Source organism: Mytilus edulis, chromosome 12 (assembly GCF_963676685.1).
Source record: "Mytilus edulis chromosome 12, xbMytEdul2.2, whole genome shotgun sequence".
Lineage (NCBI taxonomy): Eukaryota > Metazoa > Mollusca > Bivalvia > Mytilida > Mytilidae > Mytilus > Mytilus edulis.
In genome coordinates this window covers 7,689,726-7,698,637 of record NC_092355.1, presented here as the reverse complement: position 1 = coordinate 7,698,637, position 8,912 = coordinate 7,689,726, and the positions used below count along the sequence as shown (strand labels likewise).

The 8,912-nt window shown below is 31.3% G+C and overlaps 1 long non-coding RNA gene across 1 annotated transcript; it reads right to left on the bottom strand.

Moving 5' to 3' along the window:
- Positions 1-302: 302 nt before the first annotated feature.
- Positions 303-2,323, bottom strand: LOC139499618 (uncharacterized). Its single transcript, XR_011658228.1, has 3 exons — positions 2,161-2,323; positions 1,647-1,682; positions 303-566 (listed from the first exon to the last, which is right to left on the bottom strand). It is a non-coding gene; the product is annotated as an uncharacterized lncRNA (long non-coding RNA).
- Positions 2,324-8,912: the final 6,589 nt, after the last annotated feature.

Here is an 8,912-nt window from a genome sequence, read left to right as displayed (position 1 = left end):
GGCTTACAGGTGAACGCGTTATTTAATGATTAAATGATATGCTGGTGTCAGTATATGTTTTTGACAGTGTTATATGTTCAGTGGTATAAACTATTATGTTAGTGATAACAGTTGTCAGATTGGTCATTGGTTTTTTTAATTATTTTTCAGTGGTTATCTAAAAACAAAAAAAAACTACAAATTAACATCAACATTTATTGAGAAAAGTAAAATATTAAATTATTCCAAAGGAAATTAATGTCACCAGGTGCCACATCGTATTCCTATTTACATTTATCCCTACAGCCTGATTTGAAATCCCGAAAAATGATTTAAGATACACAAAAACTGTTTACACTTATCCCTACAATCTCATGTGAAATACCTCAAAATGATATATTAGAAACCAAAACCAGTTGACATATATTTTTATAATCTCATATGAAACCCCTTAAAATGAAAGATGAGGAAAAAATACCAAATGACATTTATCCTTACAGCTTCAAGTGAAATATAAAGTTTATCGTTGTTTTTTAAATTCATGATATTCTTCCTTTTCAATTTTCTTGCTTTCTTCCTTTCTCCATCTACAGCAAATAGAAAATTGTAAATTATATTTATTACCGTAATTGTAATAGATTTTTTGTTGTTTTATGCATAATCTTTTTATATTACTGCTTTATACTTGAAAAGAGAGGTGCAACTACAAATCACAAGTCACAGAAACATTGACAACACCTTGGTAAAAAAAAGATTTTTTTTTAAAGAAAAACACCGAACAGAAAACTATGGATCGAGAAATTTGAACTATTCCAAAAACCTAGGTTATTCTTATATGCTCATCATACAATAGCAGATTGGTGAATGTCTCTTGTTCAACACTAAAAACTGTCCAAAAACCGTAAACCATCGGTACCTATAAATACTGTTACCCTTAAACATGTTAAAAAAAACGTTAAAATTAAAAACAAATACATTGCTTCTTTATCCGACACTTTAAATTAACATTTAAATCGATTTTTGTTTGTAATTTAAAATGATTCTTTCTTCAAAGTATAATAGAAGTATTAGAACACTATGATTAGTGTTCATTGTTTGTGGCTACTTGTATATTATATGCGTGATGTTTATTTCATGTATACTGACAAGAGTTGTTAATTGTTCCAATAAAATATATAGTAGATTACTTTTCGCCGATGAAAAAACAAGAAGTTATCAAAGAGACAATCACAATTCACAACCGATTTTTTACTTGGGTTTCGTGCCGTTTTTTTTCTCTCACCTAACATTGGTAGATTTTCTTCAACTAATGCGTTTTGAATGTCCAATCGGTATGTTCCGCCTTTTTATTATTTCTCTTATCTCTTTTACATACAAAAATAACCTGAATTTCCAAAACTAGAATAGTCTTAAAAGTTCCTATGTTTTTTTAATGGCTTCGAAAATGTCAATTTGTTTAGAACCTTTCAAAATACAACAAATATTGTAAGTACTTTTTTGGAAAGCATTATTTTCCTTTTTTTACTATTCTAATGCAAAGGGATCAAATGGGACACTAAAAACTTATTAGTTGATGAAAAACTAATAATGTTAGGTGCAAAAAATACGAAAAAAGTGCAGATTATACAAATATTGTATATAAGTAATTCATTTGTAATTATATTTACCTATTTTTTTGTTTTTGCCTGCATCTTTTCACGATTCTGAAAAATAGAAATTGTAGGCATTATATGAAATTGAAGACAAAAAGACAAAAATAAGTTATAATAAATATAATACACACACATATATATATATATATATATATTGCATTTTTATCTCGATTTATATTTTTAAAGTCGTATTGTAGCGTCTTCAATATAAATATCACTTAATTCATCAGTTGTTTTAAGGAATCCATACCCTGTTCCATCACTTAAAATGTGTTCGCTGCAAGGATTCGGATATTTGTGCGCAATTGAGAAAAAGAAAAAAAATGTTGAATTACGGAAAGGATTGTCAAATATGCCCTTTTAATGGGTTTGATATTTGTACAGCTATAACATGTCTGGTAAAATATCACAATTAAAAAATGCTTTGACTATTTACCCGTAAATGCCAAGCAATAGTGTAAATGTCAATCAATAATTAAAAGTACAACTGTCATCAGAAACGATATACAAAAATTATAATATTACTTACTGTGACATTTTCCCAAGGAACATAGTTTTCTCTTCATATCACAACCAACACAACCATTTCCACCACCAGAAGGAGCAGGGTTGTCACATCGTCTAGTTCTTATTCCTATGCCATTACCACAGGTAACAGAACATCTCACAGACGACCAGAGGCCCCAATGTCCATCAACTATGATACAAAAGAATAAAGAATATTGTTAAAAAATATACATGGCTTATATTCAGTATTGCAAGGTGATGGTGATTTAAACATTTTTTTTCTAAAGTACGTTGTGCTTTATTTGTATTAGGCTCAAAGACATATCTGCTTCCTTTTTTCATTAGCTGTGTATACTTCAATCTTGTATATGTTGTAATTAAGAAACATAAAACGTTTCAGAATACAATTTTATCCATTATTGAATCTTGGTTTAGAAATTATATTGAAATTAAGATTCCAAAGCCCTCAGGCAGAGTGGTCCATAATTATCTATTCATCTTTGGTCTTAGTGTTTTATCGTTCTGTTTTTAATTATCTATTCATCTTTGGTCTTAGTGTTTTATCGTTCTTAATGAAAATGACATCAGAAGCAACAATTCAAGCATCTATTCCAAATTCAAAACAAAAGCATTGTAACTATTTTTTTTAATGTTCGTTTGAATTTTAAAATAACAAACAGACCGTTCAAATGGAAATAAATGTACGCTCAAAACACAACCCTTGTTTTGTTTCTTTCTGACTTTAATGGTATGTAGGAGATTATATTTTCAAGACGTACATGTACATTAATAAAAAATCAAACAAATTTCAATTTGGATATACGAAGTAAGTATCAAGAATGCTAGTTGGTATTCACATTTATATTAAGGAATTTTATCAACCATTCAATATGACACGTCAACTTTATAAAATTATTTGTATACGTCTATTACGTAATACCCCTCTTCATATCACATTTGTTAATATTGTTAAAAAGTTGACAGTGCTGCTTTCAATATTGTAGCAACTAGTATAGCCGTTATGTCTTAGATATCTATCTATGTCGACCGATAAGCTACGTAGCTAGCCTATCAAAATGACGTGATGGATTATATCCTTTCTGACGCCTTTTTGGATTTTCTAGAAACATACATTTTTTGGTCTATCTAGATCTATTAAGCCGATAGGCTAGCTGCACGTTCGATAGTAGCCCAACGTAGCACCTACCATATTGAACGCAATCCAGATATAATATGTAGTGGAGTGTTACGTAGTTTACCTATACAAATATTTTTATAAAATTTAATTTTAATACTTCCTAACAGATTTAAAGGAAGACATAACTTAAGCTGCATCTGGCAATACGTTTTGGAAATCTGGGTCCTCAATGTTCTTTAACTTCGTACTTTATGTGGCCTTTTAATTTGTAATGTGGGCGTCACAGGTGAAATTTGGTAAAACAAAACACACTTTTGGCGTTTACAAGTATTAGCTTGGTATCTGTGATGAGTTTACACAATACTTCTTAATACAATATTCTACATTAAGCCTAATATATATTTGCTGGGTGTCACTTGTATATATATACTACATGTGCTATCAAATATGCGTGTTTGGCAGTTTACAATGAGGATGATTTAAAGAAGTACGGTCTCACTAAAAATATTCTCTACTACTGCTGCCTCTTTTGCTGCCGTGCCATTTATTGACCAGGTTTAAGTAGTAGTGATACCATCAACACATGTCTACTGGAAATATGCATTGATAAATTCTTCACTGTTGGATGGATTGGTGTTTAATGTATAGTTGTGAATGTACTTTAAATATACATTCTACTCTGCTATGTGGTTGACACATCCTTATTGAATGGATGAATGATGATCCTTTACATTTGGTTGTAATTATTACAGCATTTCACATGTTAATGTAATTTGAATATGAACCTAGAATATGAATTTGGAAGACATGTTATCCTTCCGAAATGACTCAGACGCGCACACACGCTTGAAGACACCTCTTGCATAGCAGAGAAGAAGCAAATACAGAGTTCTTGATTTGATCCGGTCGAGATCTTATTAATCACCTTCTGCATCACAGATGAACATGCTAACTATAGACCACCGAAGCGGTTGAAAGATATTTAAAGAAACAGTCAATAGTTTTACAAATACACATTTATGTTGCATAATTACTATGCAACTAGACAACAAATTCGTCTTCTTCATGTAATGATTAATAGTGAAAAAAGTTCCTATAACGATAGAAAAAGTTGTCTTCTGAACATTTTCATTTTTTTTATGCCTTGCTCTTTTCATCCCTAAGAACTTATAAGTTCTTTTATCACACTGTTTTGCGTTCAGTTTGGTAAGTCGAATAAGAAAATCAAGCACTAGAGTTCCAAAAAAAGCCGCCAAGTAAAATAACTCAAACTCAAAATACGTGGTATCGAAATCTGTACACACCATGACCAAGAAGACAATCGACGAAAAGGAATCCAAAAGTTTACACAACACTATACCGTATACAGACAAATAAGTATAAGCAACAAGAGACCAACTCAAAACTGTATTTGATTTAAGGTGCACCAGAAGGATCTGCACAAAAACAGGCGTGTAAGTAAGTAATGCTCCCGCGCAAACTATAATTCATATAAAATATAACACTATGAATATGAGGGTGAGATTCAAATATACCCAATTGAAAAAAAAATACTCCGTCAACCACCATGTTATCATTATCAAATTGGTTTCTCATCAAATTTAGATTTAGAATAGGCCCAAATGCACCTTAAACGAACTACATTGTGACCATGCCCATGAATGTGTGATTTTGATTTGAATAAAGTTCATATTAATGAGTGTCAAGTTTAAGAAATTATAAAAAAAGTATTGGTAAAATGTAAAATCACAAAAATACTGAACTTAGAGGAAAATCAATTCGGAAAGTCCATAATCATTAAAACCACACAAAATAATTTAAATATAAATGGAAATTCTCTTTATAAACAAATGTTGTAATTGTGTTTAGTTTTGTTTGATTTTGTTCAGTTTAGTGTTAGTAAAATATTATTTTTACTTTTGTTTCTATGAATGTTGGCCAACTGACAATCCGAATATCCTACGTCTTTACAATGATCTTTTTAAACTTAAAAACAATTTTCAAGACGTATAAAGTAACGTTTTAAACGAAATGTATTTCTGTGTTGATTTTCGATAATATGTAAAAAGTAAAATAACGAAAATACCGCACCTTAAGGAAAATTCAAAACGGAAAATCCTTTAACAAATGGCAAAATCAAAAGCTCAAAGACATCAAACAAATGGAAAACAACTGTCATATACCTGCTTTTTATAGCAAGCTAAACCTCTCACTTGTATGACAGTCGCATAAAATTCGATTATATTGACAACAATGCGTGAGGAAAATTAACAGACATAATATGTTAAAATGTCAAAATTGGGGTACAGTAACTATTTATTTCATGTGGTGTTTCGTTGAAAGTTTAACTTAATTCTGGCTCTATTTCATTTGATTTAATACCATAAATCTGACGATAAGTCTTCTTCATTGTATAACTACATATCTAACATGTTTAAGACCAGGATTTCGAATTTTGAATATATTTTTTTTAAATTCTGTACAGTTTAAGAAATATTTACCTGGACAATCACCTAGATTACAAACTGTCGATTCGTTGTCGACACCTTGACACATGTTTCCGCCGTCAGAAGGTGAGGGGTTGTTGCAAGTTCTATTTCGATATATCGTGCCATTACCGCATGTCATGGAACACGATGTTGTTGTCCACGACCCCCACTGACCATCAACTTAGGAAATGAAAATATGTAAAATTAGATGTATTTGTAAAACCTTGCAATATATTTCGTATCAGTGAGAAAATTTTCTCAAAACATCGATTTGTTTTAATCTATAGTATGATTCATATTATTCGACTGGCTTTCAAAAATATAGTTGTACCTCCAGATTTGTTAACCGTTTAACTGTGTAACGCCCAAGTAATTAGATGCCTAGAAGAGAATATAACATAAAACGTTAATGAAGATAGTGATGCATCTTTATGAGCTCATCAGTAAACACTGACCATTCTTCTATAGTGATTTTACCTTGATTGTCAAGCATTCCTAAATATTAAAATAACAAAATTACAGAACTCCAAGAAAAATCCATAACGGAAAGTCCGTAATAAGATGGCAAAATCAAATGCTCAAACACGTCAAACGAATGGATAAAAACTGTCATATTCTCGGGGGAGTCATTTGTCTATTTAAGAAATGGTGGATCAAAACCTGGTTTAATAGCTAGCCAAACATCTCACTTGTATGACAGTCGCAACAAATTTCATAGACATCGGATTTGTTATTACAGGTTATGCATGTGTACATGAATACATCAAATGTGTTTTTCTTCTGTTAAGAGTATGGTTTCTAGTTCAAATAAACCAATTTGACATTGTATGATTATTTTTTCATTACCTCTCTATTTATAATAACCTATATAAGGGACGACATCAAAAGATCGATGTAGGATAAAAAAAACTTAAATCGATTAGTTTGGGGGTGGGGGGTCAACATTGCTGGAAGTTTTGTTAATCTAAAATCGATTTTACATTATATTCATATAGGTAAATCAATTTTTCCCAAATTAAGTTAGGAAGGGGGGTAGGGGGGCTCAGCGAAAAAACTATGTGAATTAAGTTATTTATCCTACATTGAACTTTTGATGTCGTCCCTTATACGATTTCTGTTTCAAATCTTGTAATGTGTGTTATTCTTATGTGTGTTTCTTATCAGAGTAAATTATACTGAACTCGAAGTCAATTTATAAGATACTATTGAATTACCTACCTGGAATTTTACAGTTCAATATATTAAACTCTTGGATGTTTGTGACTATACCAAAATCTGTGCAGTCTCCATAAAGTTTAGCGTCTGTTTGAATGGCTGCCCATTCAAAGAGATCGGTCATATTGCAACATAACAATTGGTTTCGACTCAAAGTTCTGCAAAGTAATATTGAATTAAACTGAAATACGATGTGTCAGTGTTTCAGATATAGAGCAACATGTTTTTGCGATCTTGGATCTTTACATACAAGCAAAATTATCATATTTGTATGTTAGCTGATTGTGTCCTTTTCCCAAGTCTAACAAGTAAAGGGGGATGATGCACAGAAACTGAACCAGGATTTTTGAAAGAGGGATTAAAATTCCATAAAACGGATTATAAACCGCCTAGAGAAATGAGGCGAAAAAGATTGTGGAATATTTCATGCTAGAAAAAAATCCTATTAATCAAGAAAAAATTGATAAAAATTGTGTTTTCTTTTTGGTGACAAATAACACAATTGAAATTCGCTAAATTACTGTTGCCCAAATTCATACTTCCGTTTTTTTTTCTTCTTTTTTTTTTAATGAAGCTCATAAAAAGTTACACGAATGTTAACAGAACATGACCCTAACTCGTTTTCTCCAATCTAAAAGCATCTTTGAGTAGTTTCCATTTAAACGATACCTTTCTCTATCCAATGACATGACTTAAAAATTACGAGACTAACACCCTTACATTTGTATAATTTTCTTAAGTTCATTCTATGTCGTATATAATAATGATCATTATACTATTACAAGTCAATAATATAATACGTACAAAGCCGTTACATTTGTCATTGCCATAAATATATTGGCTGAAACGGTTGTAAAAGCATTCTCGTTTAAATCTCTGAAATAAAAAAGTTCAAAAATTAAAAATTAACCTGCAGTATTAATCCATTATTATTTTCAAAAACAGTCGTATTAGGTTGATGTTAGCAGTATTGGCTCGAAGCGTAGCCGAAGGCCAATCAGCTGATCGAGCCCCAATACGACTGTACGAGGACACACTACAGGATTAATACGAAAATACCCATTTTATGACACCTTTATTAATCATTGACGTAAGATAACCCCCAAAAGCTGACTAAAGAAAAGACGCAACGGTAGGAAGACTCATACGGGATTAATATGAACTATTTGGGTTAAATATCTTTCTGATGCAAGGAATTTCGAATAACCCTGAAAAAAAAATAATGTGCGACGAATCACCCTTTTATTCACCGATTGATATAAACCTTTGCACCTCTCAAATTTTACACGAGTTATTTCCTATGAAAATGACATCACTAATGTATGAAAAACAAAATGGCAACGTCGATGTAAGAACTGGTCCGTGGACTGGAGACGAAGAAACAAGTATTTGAAATCCATCTGGTGCCGAGGATAGCTTTCACAAACGGCCCTTTTAAGGGCCACCAATACATCACAGAAATAGTCTTTATTTGTTGTACAATTTAGTTCCTTGGCGAAACTGTTTTGAAAAATTATTTGTTACAACTTTACGACATGTTCAAGATCTTCTTTAACATGTGTTTTCAATGATCCGAAAGACCAGTTGGTATGGTTTAAACAAATGTGGCCCATTCGAAGCGTTGCATATCCAACATTGTCCATCCTACAAATATCTCTCACTTCGGACTGCGACCTCATATAAATAATCTTTAATTGTTGACAATTCACATTTTGTACCGTCCACAATTGAATATACTCAAAGACAAAATAGTACAACATATGAAAAATACTCAACACCAAACATATTGAAAACTTATATTAAGCGTAATACACATGTCTATTTTCTGACACCTTTTTGAACCAAAAATCGGAAGTTGAAATCTTGTATTAAGACCAGTAAATATTCTGTGTTAACCGGCTTTTGTGTATATGAAATCGTATAAAATGGACA